This window comes from Carcharhinus amblyrhynchos, chromosome 4 (assembly GCF_965287045.1).
Source record: "Carcharhinus amblyrhynchos chromosome 4, sCarAmb.v2.hapA, whole genome shotgun sequence".
NCBI lineage: Eukaryota > Metazoa > Chordata > Chondrichthyes > Carcharhiniformes > Carcharhinidae > Carcharhinus > Carcharhinus amblyrhynchos.
Genome location: NC_137327.1, coordinates 48,994,534 through 49,006,915, shown reverse-complemented (window position 1 = coordinate 49,006,915; position 12,382 = coordinate 48,994,534).

The following is a 12,382-nucleotide window of genomic DNA, read 5'->3' as shown; positions in this document are numbered from 1 at the left end:
CTTTACATACATGTTTACCAGCCATTGAGAAGGATCACATGATGTGGTCCTTCCAGCCCCTATTGCATCATTATAAAGTCAAGCAGCAACTTTCTGTTAGCATTCTACTTGCATTTTTGAGGCGGTTTCGCCCTTCCATCCATTACATTCTTCCCTCACAGACATTATTTGTCCCTTTTTCTTGTTTTTATTTCAATTTTGTTCCTTTGATAAATACCAGTCCTTTTTCCCCCTGTATCATTACAACCCTGTTATATTGTGTACCTCTTTTGTTTCATCAAGTCCTTTTTGTTTCTTTAACCTCCCTTGACCCTTTGTTTTCTTTGACCCCAGTTCTCAGAATCATAGAATCCTTACAGTGTAGAAGGAAGCCATTCAGCTCATCGAGCCTACACCAACAACAATCCCACCCAGGCCCCAGCTTTGCAACCCCACATATTTACCCTGCTAGTCCCCCTGACATTAAGGGGCAATTATTAGCATGGCCACCTAACCCACACTTGGACTGTGGGAGGAAACTGGAGCGCCCAGAGGCAATACACACAGACATGGGGAGAATGTGCAAACTCTACACAGACAGTGACCTGAGGCTGAAATTCAACACAGGTTCCTGGCGCTGTGAGGCAGCAGTGCTAATCAGTCCTGTGATAGGTACTTTTTTTTGTGACATCTCTCTTTCTCATATACTTTCCCCAGCCTGTATCCCCTTTTGAATTGATTTATTATTGTCACATGTATTGGGATACAGTGCAAAGGTGAATTCAATTCAGTGTCCCTTTTTCCCTGAAGGATGCCAATATCATTATAAACCACATGCTCACTGTCTAGCCAACAGTGCTAACCAGATCCCCCTTTACATGTCTATAGTTGGGAAAAATATATTGCTATGCAACCGGACACCACTCGTCGGCAGGACAACCCAATGTGAAAACAGAATCAACGTTTTTTAATTGATGTTTTCAGTCAAAGTTAGATCCTGGCTAGCTGTCAATGATTGTGAGAACTGATGACAGGGATATAGAGAGGAGGGCCCTAAGCATCTGCCAGACCAAATGAGTAGTCAATGCAGCCTGGTCACTACTGGGGAGAGAGTGAGGTGTTTGAATCGATACTATCAGGAATATAGACCAATTTGTTTGCAAAACATCTTTTATTATTGCACTATTGCTATCATTTCCATTACGTCCAGCCTGTGTCATGGAATATTCTGTTTGCTGGAGATTTTTCAAGAATGTTAGTTGGGAACTACCTTGTACGTCCTTCATAAATGTGAAAGGGTTTAAGGCAGTGACACAGTGGAACAATGGATGGGATTTTACAGCCTCGTTCAACCTGAGATCGGAAAATCCCACCCGACGTTAATGGACCTACCCATTGTCTGCCCCTCACCCACTCCAATTCTATGGGGGCAGGGTGGTAGAATTCTGGTGTATATGTCTGTGTGGGTGGGTGTATGTATGTATGTTTGTGCAGTGTATTGGTCAGTGTGTTTTTGGGGATGCAGAAGCTTGTGTGGGGGCGTGTCTGTGTATGTGTGGGGGTGTGTGTGTGGAGGGAGTTGTTTGTGGGAGGGTGGAGATGTATGTGTCTGTGGGTTGGTGTGGGGGAGGCTTGAGTGGGTGTTCAATGTTTGTATGGATTTGTGTGGGGATTTGTGTCTGGGTATGTGTGTCTTTGTGACTGTAGGTTTGTTTGTGCCTCTATGGGTGTGTGTGCATAGATTTGTATAGGTGTCTGTGTGGATGTCTTTGTGCCTATAGGTTTGTGTGTGTGTGTGTGGAGGGGTTTTGTTTGTGTTTGTGAGTTTGTGTGCATGATGGCCTTGTGTGTGGGTATGTATGTGGGCTTGTATATGAATGGTTTGTGGGTATATGTCTGTATGGCCTGTATGTATGTGTGTGTGTGTTGGGGGGTGGCAGGGCGGTCTGTTTGTGTATGCATGTGATTCTGTGTGTGTGTATGGGATTGTGTACGCATATGGATCTGTATGTGTGCATCAGTGTGCTGTGTTGTGTCTGTGCGTGTGTGTGTCAGTGTGTGCTTGCGTTGTGTCTGTCAGTGTGTATTTATGTGTTTGTGGATGTATGCGTTTGTGTGTATATGTGGATGGGTCTGTGTATGTGCGTATGAGTTTGTGTCTGGGCGTGTTTGTGTGTGGGGATTGGTTGTGTGCATTGGGAGTGCTGCAGTGTGAGGTGCGTGTGTGCACAGAGTGGTTGCCTGTGGTGGGGGTGATTGTGTGTGGGTTTGTGTGTCAGGATGTGGTTGTATGTGGGTTTGAGTGAGGGGAAAAATGGGTGTGGCTTTAGTATATGGAGAATGTGTGTGTTGGGGGGTTGTTTAGTATGTACATTTCTGGGTGTTTCTGTGTGTGTTGAGGTGCGTGTTTGTGTGGATTTGTGAATGTATTGCTGGGTATTTTTGTGTGTGGTTGGGTGTTTGTGTGTGTATTTCTGGATATATGTGTGGGGGTATGTGTGTGTGTGGGCCGGAGGTCTGATTCCAGCCTCTGAGGGAGGAATCAATGCTGTGATTGAGTCCCCCTCAGCTGCTCATGCTCACCTGCTGGTGTGAACCCACTGGTCTGCTGATCTACAGGCAGGCAGAGCGAATAAACTGGGGACTCTTACTGGGGCTTTTGGCAATTTCTTCACATTTCACCCAGATAGAATGTGGGAAATATTCTTCTTTGTCATGTGGGTATAAATGGTTAGTGCCTCAGGAGAAACCCTGAGCAGGAAAGATCTTCCAGTGATATACTTCCACGCTCTGCCCAGCAAAATATAAGAACATAAGAAATAGGAGCAGGAGTAGGCCATCTGGCCCTTCGAGCCTGCCCCGCCATTCAATAAGATCATGGCTGATCTGTCGTGGCTCAGTTCCACATTCCCGCCTTCTCCCCATAACCCTTAATCCCCTCTCATCAAAAACCCATCAACCCGCTTCTTGAAAATATTTAGCGAGGCAGCCTCCACCACTTCAACAGGCAGAGAATTCCAGAGATTCACCACCCTTTGAGTGAAGAAGTTCCTCCTCAACTCCGTTCTAAAACGCCCCCTCTTTATCTTGAGGCTGTGCCCCCTAGTCCTACTGTCTTTTTTGAGCGGGAAGAGTCTCTCCACCTCTATCCTATCCATCCCATTCATCATCTTATACGTCTCAATGAGATCTCCCCTCATTCTTCTAAACTCCAACGAGTACAAGCCTAGTTTATTCAGCCTCTCCTCATAGCTCAACCCCCTCAACTCCGGTATCAGCCTAGTAAACCTCCTCTGCACTCCCTCCAAGGCCAAAATATCTTTGCAAAGGTGCGGCGCCCAAAACTGCACACAGTACTCCAGCTGCGGCCTCACCAATGCCCTATACAGCTGCAGCAAGACCTCCCTACTTTTATATTCAATCCCCCTCGCTATGAAGGCCAGCATCCCATTCGCCTTCCTGACCACCTGCTGCACCTGCAAGCTGGGTTTTTGCGACTCATGCACAAGGACCCCGAGGTCCCTCTGCACCGTCGCCTGCTGCAGTTTTTCGCCCCGTAAGTAATAGTCCTTCCTACCATTCTTCCTACCAAAGTGGACCACCTCACACTTGCCAACATTAAATTCCATTTGCCATTTCCTGGCCCATTCGCCCAGCCTATCTAGATCCTTCTGCAGACTCTCCACACCCTCCGCACAATTTGCCGTTCCCCCAATCTTGGTGTCATCCGCAAATTTCGACACCCTACACTCGGTTCCCTCCTCCAGATCATCTATATAAATGGTAAAAAGCTGAGGCCCCAGCACCGACCCCTGGGGCACTCCACAAGTCACCATCTGCCAATCCGAATAGCACCCGTTGACCCCCACTCTCTGCCTCCTATTTGACAACCAATCCTCTATCCACGCTAACACCCTACCCCCAACTCCAAGTCCCCTGACCTTCTGCAATAACCTCTTGTGAGGTACTTTGTCAAACGCCTTCTGAAAATCCAGAAAGACCACATCCACCGGCTCTCCTCTATCGACTGCCCTAGACACATCCTCATAGAACTCCAGTAAATTTGTCAGACACGACTTCGCTTTAATGAAACCGTGCTGCGTCTGCTCTATCAAGCAATTCCCTTCAAGATGCCTTGCAATTTCCTCCTTAATGACGGATTCTAACATTTTACCTACCACAGACGTTAAACTAACAGGCCTATAATTCCCTGCCTTTTGCCTGGCACCCTTCTTAAACAACGGCGTAACATTAGCCGTTTTCCAATCTTCCGGCACTTCCCCGGAATCCAGCGACGTCTGGAAAATAACCACCAAGGCATCCACTATAACCCCCGCCATTTCTTTCAGAACCCTCGGATGCATTCCATCCGGTCCTGGGGACTTGTCCACAATCAGCCCCTCCAGCCTGTCGAGCACCGCCTCTCTAGTAACAGTAATGTCATCGAGACCCTCCAGTCCTACCACCTTTCCATCGCTAACACCCGGCAAATTATTCACGTCCTCCTCCGTGAAGACAGAAACAAAAACAAAATATTTTCCCCTGGGCTCCAGAAAGAAAACTATCCCTCAGAAGTCTAGAATCTAAATACAGAGGACCACTTGTTTTCCATTAATTCAGTGACCTGCGATGTAGCCGCACTTGTTTTTACGATTTACAAATAACGCATTATTTCATAGTTCTAAAGTTTATTTATTTGTCACAAGTAGGCTTACATTAACACTGCAATGAAGTTACTGTGAAATTCACCTAGTTGCCACTCTCCGACACCTATTTGAGTCAATGCACCTAACCAGCACATCTTTCAGACTATGGGATGAAACAGGAGCACCTGGAGGAAACCCACGCAGATATGGGGAGAAGGTACAGACACTGCACAGACAGTGACCCAAACCAGGAATCAAACCTGGGTCTCTGGTGCTGTGAGGCAGCAGTGCTAACCACTGTGCTACTGTGTCGCACACTACTTTGCAGCAAAGCCAGTATTAAAATACAACCAATGGCGGCTGATGTTTAAAAGAGGTGTTCACTATTCTCTGACAAAGCACCTGATTTGAAATGTTGCTTCTATTCTCTCTCTCCACAGATGCTGTCAGACTGGCTGAAATTTTCCAGCATTTGCTGTTTTTGTTTCAGATTCCAGTATCCACAGTATTATGCCTTTAGTTCACCATTCTTTGCTGAGGAAAAGAAAATGCGACAGGTATAAAGGAAACAATACTTGGGGACATTATGCAGCAGCAAGTAAGGTGATAGTGTTTCTTCTGTCAGAGTAATGTAAATTATACCATGTCAGATTGTTTCCCTGACAAAATGGATAGCTTTTTAAGTTATATTTTACTAGTGAGGCTGACTTTGCGTTGTGATTGGAGAAACATTATGAGCCTTGTTAATCAGCAGAAAGTTCCCAGAAACCAGGGTGATTTTAGTTTTTTTTTCTGTCATGTGTTTTTTTTCTTAAGTGCTGAACATTTATTTTGGGAATTTGCTCACGAAACTGCGCAGTCTCTAGCAATCAAACACATTGATTTGGAATTCTCCAAATGTGTAAGGGAAATGGTCCCAATCAGTTGAACTCAAAATATTTTATCTGGGTTAAATGATCCAATCAATTTTGAGCAATTGTTAAGCCCTGTTTCACTTCAAACCCACTAGAGAACACCAGCAAAAATTGTTAGCTGAATATAACAGCATTACAGCCTCATACAATCATCTCAATAGGTACAGGCTGGAATTTTACTGTCCCGCCGCCAATGGAATTGGGGCAGGCAAAGGGCAGACAATGGAAAGGCCATTGACCTTGGGTGGGATTTTATGGTTTCGGGATGAGCAAGGCTGTAAAATCCTGCCCATCGTGTCACCTTTTTTTTCAGATTCTGAATGAAGCACCTTATTTTTTTCTACCTTAAAGGCGCTATATATATGCAAGTTGTTGTTGGGATGCTAACAAAACTCCATCCAATAACCAATAAAACTGGTTGGACATTATTCAAACCAAATTCATACCAATAAGTAGCTTTACTGAACTACATTTTTAAAAATTACTCGATTGGCTGCAGAGCAAATTGTGATGGCCTGAGGTCATGAAAGTCACTATGTAAATCCAAGTCATTTCTTTCATTCAAATGTCAATTTCTCTCTACTCGCTTGAAATCTGACTGAAGAATGAAACCCTGACAGGGAGGTAGGCAATTGTATTCACCTTCCATCAACAAGATTAACGAAAAGTGCTCTGTTAAATATCAGAACCCTTGGAAAATTGGAGATTGGACAGGGAGTACTGTGTATTTGGAATTCCAAAAAACTTATGATAAGGTGCCACATAAAAGATGATTTTTATGTGGCACAAGAAACGAACTAAGGGTGTTGGGGTGATGTATTAACCTGAATAGATGACTGGCTAACTAAGAGGGGCAAGAGTGTTACTTTCAGGTTGGCAAACTTGTGGAATGCCACAGTGATCAGTGCTGGGGCCTTAGCTATTTACAGTCTATACCAGTGACTTGGATGGAGGGAGCACCTGTATTACAGCTAAATTTGCCATATTTTAAAATTAATTTGTGACATATGGGCATAGCTGGCTGGCCAGCATTTGTTGTCCATCCCTACTTGAGGCCAGTTGAGAGTCAACCACATTACTGTGGCTCTGGAGTCACATGTAGGCCAGACCAGGTAAGGATGGCAGATTTCCTTCCCTAAAGGTCATTAGTGAACCAAATGGGTTTTTCCAATAATTGAAAATGATTTCATGGTCATCAGTAGATTCTTAATTTCAGACTTTTTTTTTATCAGATTCAAATTCTACCATCTGTTGTGGCAGGATTCAAGATCAGGTCCCCAGAACATCCGCTGAGTGTCTGGATTAATAGTGTAGCGATAATACCACTAAGCCATCGCCTTAATACACTAGGAAAGCAAGTTGCGAGGATGATACAAGGATAGAAAGCACTAGATAGGCTAAGTGGGTAGGCAAAGATTTCGCAGATGAAGTAAAATGTGAGAAAATATGAACTTGTCCACTTTATCCATAAGAATAGAAAAGCAGTATATTACTTAAGTGGAGAGAGAAAGATTACAGAATGCTGTAGTATCCAGGAGTGTGACTGAATATTCCACCTGCCTGGATGGCTGCAGCTCCAACAACACTCAAGACACTCGACACCATCTAGGACAAAGTAGGCCACTTGACTGGCATCCCATCCAAAAACATTCAATCCCTCTACCACTGATGAACAGTGGCAGCCGTCTGTATTATCTACAAGATGCACTGCAGGAACTCAGCAAGGTTCTTTAGAGAACGTCTTTCAAACCCATGACCACTTCCATCTAGAAGGACAAGAGAAGTAAATACCTGGGAAAATCACCATTTGGAGGTTTCCCTCCAAGTCACTCCTTTGAGTCAAAATCCTGGAACTCCCTTCCTAATAGCACTGAGTGTCTACCTACACCACATGGACTGCAGCAGTTTAAGAAGGCAGCTCACCACCACCTTATCAAGAACAAGTAGGGATGGGCAATAAATGCAGGCCTAGCCAGTGAAACCCACATCCCATAAATGAATTTTGAAAAAGTATCTGGGTGCCCTTGTACATGAATCACAAAATATCATCATGCAGGTACTGCAAATGAATGGAATATTGGCCTCTATTACAAGGGCTCTGCCCAGATTGTCAGCTGGATCCTAGATAAAAAAGGACTATCACCTCTACACTTGGTTGATAGGAGCATAGGAACAGCAGTAGGCCATTCAGCCCATCGAGTCTGCTCGCCATTCAATATGATCATGACTGATCAAACAACTCAATGCCTTTTACATACACTCTACCCATAAACCTTTTCATTATTGTTAATTAGAGACCAATAATCTCTACCTTAAACATACTGAACACAAAATGACTGAGCTTCCACAGCCCTCTGAGTAGAGAATTTCAAAGATTCACAACCTTCTGCATAAAGAAACTTTTTCATCTCGGTCTTAAATTACATCTCCCTTATTTTGAAATTGTATCCTTTAGTTCTAGACTCCACAACCAAGGAAACCACCTTGACTCCACCAACTTGCCTATTCCTTTAAGAACTTTGTCAGTCTCATTGAGATCACCTCTCGTTCTTCGAAACTCTGGAGAATACAGGCCCAAATTGCCCAAGCACTCTTCATAAGACAATCCCACTAAACCTGGAACAACTCTGTTGAATGTTTGTTGCATTCCCTCTATGGCAGTAAAGTAAGGGGACCAAAGCTGCAGACAATACTCCAGGAGGAGATCCCATCTATGCACCATACAGTGCAGTGAAAGAGTGTGACAACAAAACCCACACCTCCATCAGAGCCATCTTCAATCAGACCATTGGCATGTTGGAAATGAGCTTCTGATACGAGTACAGGTCCAAAGACTCTGCAGTGTTTCATGGATAGTCATGGTGTGTTGCACAACATGTCCATGCACAGCAGTGAATCCTTGTATCAAGCTGATAGAGAGGAGTAACGTTCTTCCTCAGATGTGGATGAAGGGGCTTCTTGTGTCCCTAACCAGTGGCCGATCATCAGGGTGGCACAGTGGTTAGCACTGCTGCCTCACAATGCCAAGGACCAGGGTTCAATTCCAGCCTTGGGTCCCTGTCGGTGTGGAGTTTGCACATTCTGCCCGTGTCTGCGTGGGTTTCCTCCGGGTGCTGTGGTTTCCTCTCCCAGTCCAAAGGTGAGTGGGTTAGTTGGATTGTCCATGCTAAATTGCCCCCTAGTATCAGAGGAATTAGCAGTGTCAATATGTTGGGTTACTGGGATAGGGCCTGGGTAGGATTGTTGTTGGTGCAGACTCGATGGGCTGTGTGGCCTCCTTCTGCACTGTAGGGATTCTATGATTGTGTAATCAGCAGAGGGGCTGATCCCAGTAGGCCTCCAAAGGTCAGGGACTTCGGCTATCACAGCTTCCCTCAGCTGCTGGGTCATATCTGCTATGCCCAGCAGAATGTGGCGCTGATTCAAAATCCAATCCCTCTATGACCTGGTTGGATGTAGCTGAGCTGGTGGAGAAAGCGAGAGAGGCGGCTCATTCTCATATCATTGATATCAATGTGCTCAGAGGTGGAACCTTCCATCTCCAGTGGCTGAGGCCTAGGGTCTGGATTATGGGCACTTGTAAAGATAAATAAAAATGTGTTGAATAGATATTTTGTATTCTGTGTCTGTCCTCACTGTAGAAGTCACAAATACCATCCCCAAAATACTTATAAATCAAGAAGTGAAAAGGAGGGAAACAGGTATCAGTGAAAGGTCACTGAGAAAACTAACTGAACTAAAGGCTGACAGGTCTCCAGGGCCTGATAGTCTGCATTCCTAAAGAGGTGGCTACAGGAACAGTAAGTTGTAACTTTTTAAAATTCCCTAGATTCTGGAAAGGTTAGAAAAAAGTGAATGGTACTCCTCTATTCAAGAAAGGAGGGAAACAGGAAACTGCAGGCCAGTTAGTCTAACATCTGTCACATGGAAAATGCTAGAATCTATTATTAAGGAGATCATAACAGGATACTTAGGAAATTATAACAAAATTATGCAGTCAACATAGTTTTGTGAAAGGAAAATCATGCTCAACTAATCCATTGGATATTTTGAGGATGTAACAAGCAATGTGGTTAGAGGGGAACCTGTAGATGTGGTACACTTAGATTTCTGAAAGGCGTTTGATGAGGTGCTGAATCAAAATAAGAACTCATGGTGCAAAGAGAATAACGTATTAGCAAAGATAAAGGATTGGTTAGCTAACAGGAAGAGAGTAGGGATACATGGGCTATTTTCATGTTGGCAGACTGTCAAGCATGATTAGTAAGTTTGCAAATGACACCAAGATTGGTGGCATAGTGGACAGTGAAGAAAGTTATCTCCGATTGTAACAGGATCTTGATCAACTGGGCCAGTGGGCTGATGAATGGCAGATGGAGTTTAATTTAGATAAATGCAAAGTGATGCATTTTGGTAGGTTGAACCAGGGCAGGACTTAGTTAACTTCCATCCAGGTCACCTGGGAAAGCAGGAGCGCCTCCTGTTACAATTGCCTGCCATTCTCTGGCAGCTTGGGGTGGGGGGGAGGAGTGGTGGTGAGGGGATGTGGATCTTCAGGGAGGCTTCGCTGAACTTTGGGGCCAGTCTATGTCTTTGTTAAAACACCTCAGTCACACTTATAGCACGCTTGAAGGTGAGGGAGTGGGATACATTTTCCAGGGCAATGGATTTTAATGAGAGCAGTGACAGGGGGATAGGTTTCGGGAGAGGGGCAGGTTGAGAGTTATGAAGAGTTGCCAAACTGCAAAATGAATGAGGGTGAATGTTGAATCTGTGTCCTCCCTGCTTATCCAGGTGGTTCTTCTAATAACCGTTTACACCTACCTAATTGTCACCTGACAGTGGGATCCTCCAATGGAAACATGTCCCCGCCATTCATTTGCATATGCTGCTCATTGCATTTTCATATGAATGGCACGGGTGCCACTCCCTCCAGGTCCACAGTAAGAACTGGTGCACCACTGAATCAATTCTACCCGCAGAATCAGTTAACAGACGCATGGTCACCAGGAGGAGGTCCATGCTGTCCATTGAGATTGAAAACTGGATTCTTCTCTCTCGTGACTACAATGTTTTATCAGAAGCTGAAAGATCGAAAGGGAGAAGCTAAAATGTGCTCCAAAATTATTATTCCTTTACAGAACCAGAGGGCAGCTGTAGAGAAATTTGTAAATAGGGTGTTATTCTGAGTAGCACATGCTACAGTGGTTAGCACTGCTGCCTCACAGCGCCAGGGACCCGGGTTCGATTCCAACCTCCCAGTGTTTGTGTGGGTTTCTTCCAGGTACTCCAGTTTCCTTTCACACTCCAAAGATATGCAGGTTAAGTGGATTGGTCATGCTGAATTGCCCCTTAGTGTTCAAAGATGTGTAGGTTAGATGGATTAGCCATGGTAAATGTGTGGGGTCACATGGGCTGGGGTAAGATCCTCTGTCAGAGACTCAGTGCAGATGGGCCACCTCCTGCACTGTAGGGATTCTATGTACTGCCTGAAAAGGAGGTAGAAGCAGATTTAATATAACTTCTGAAGTGGCAGTAGCATGATGGTATTGTCACTGGACTAGTAATCCAGGGATTGAATCTCACCATAGAAAAACCTGGAATTAAAGTCTGATGGTGATCATAAGACCAGGTTAAAGTCCAGCCAGTTTATTTGATACTATCAAATAAACGTTTTAGACTTTAACCTGGTGTTCTGAGACTTCTTACTGTGTTTACCCCAGGCCAACGCCAGCATCTCCACATGGTGATCATGAGACCATTGCTGATTGTCATTTAAAAAGCTGTCTGGTTCCTTTATGAAAGGAAATCTGTCATCTTTACCTGATCTGGCCTGCATGTGACTCCAGAGCCACACAAATGTTTTAAGTTTTATTTGTGATTTGTTTTGGGCAGTTCACCTTTAAGGGACTGCACTTCTTGCTTTATCCCTCAGTTTATTTAATTTAGTTTAGTTGGTCGATTCAAAAGAGTTAATTGGATTGTTCTTTTTGAGAATGACAGCACTGCTGCCTCACAGCAGCAGGAACACGGGTTCGATTCCGGTTTTGGGTCACTGTCTGGGTAGAGTTTACACTTTCTCCCTGTGTCTGTGTGGGTTTCCTCCGGGTGCTCCGGTTTCCTCCCACAATCCAATGATGTGCGGGTTAAGTTAATTGACCATGATAAATTGCCCATTAGGGGATTTGCAGTGTAAATACCTTGGGTTACAGGTATAGGGCCTGGCTGGAGTTGGTGTAGACTTGATGGACCAAATGGCCTCCTTCTGCACTGTGGAGTTTCTATGATGTGGATGTGCCAGCGTTGGACTGGGGTAAACACAGTAAAAAGTCTGACAACACCAGGTTTTAGTCCAACCGATTTATTTGATAGTAATGATAGTTTGTGAGTTTACTATCAAATAAATCCGTTGGACTAAAACCTGGTGTTGTCAGACTTTTTACTGCGTTTCTATGAAACAGGAATGATTTGAATGGCCTCCACTGTGAATGTGGAGAGTTGTGATCCTCGCAGCCTGCCTGTAAATCACCTGAAACTGAGTAGGTATTGCATCAGCTACTTTGGTTACTGTGTCCCATCGAGAGGTCCCACGACATAAGGTTAAAGACCAACAGGTTTATTTAGAATCACCAGCTTTTAGAGCACTGTCCCTTCACCAGGTAGCTCATTTCACATGAAGGAGCAGCACTCTGAAAGTTTGTGATTCCAAATAAACCTGTTGGACTTTAACCTGGGCTTCTGAGATTTCCTACTGTGCCCACGCCACTCCAGCACTGGAATCCACATCATTCCCAGTAAGAAAGGCTGAGATCCCGCCCCCATTCCGCGACAGGCGGAGATCCC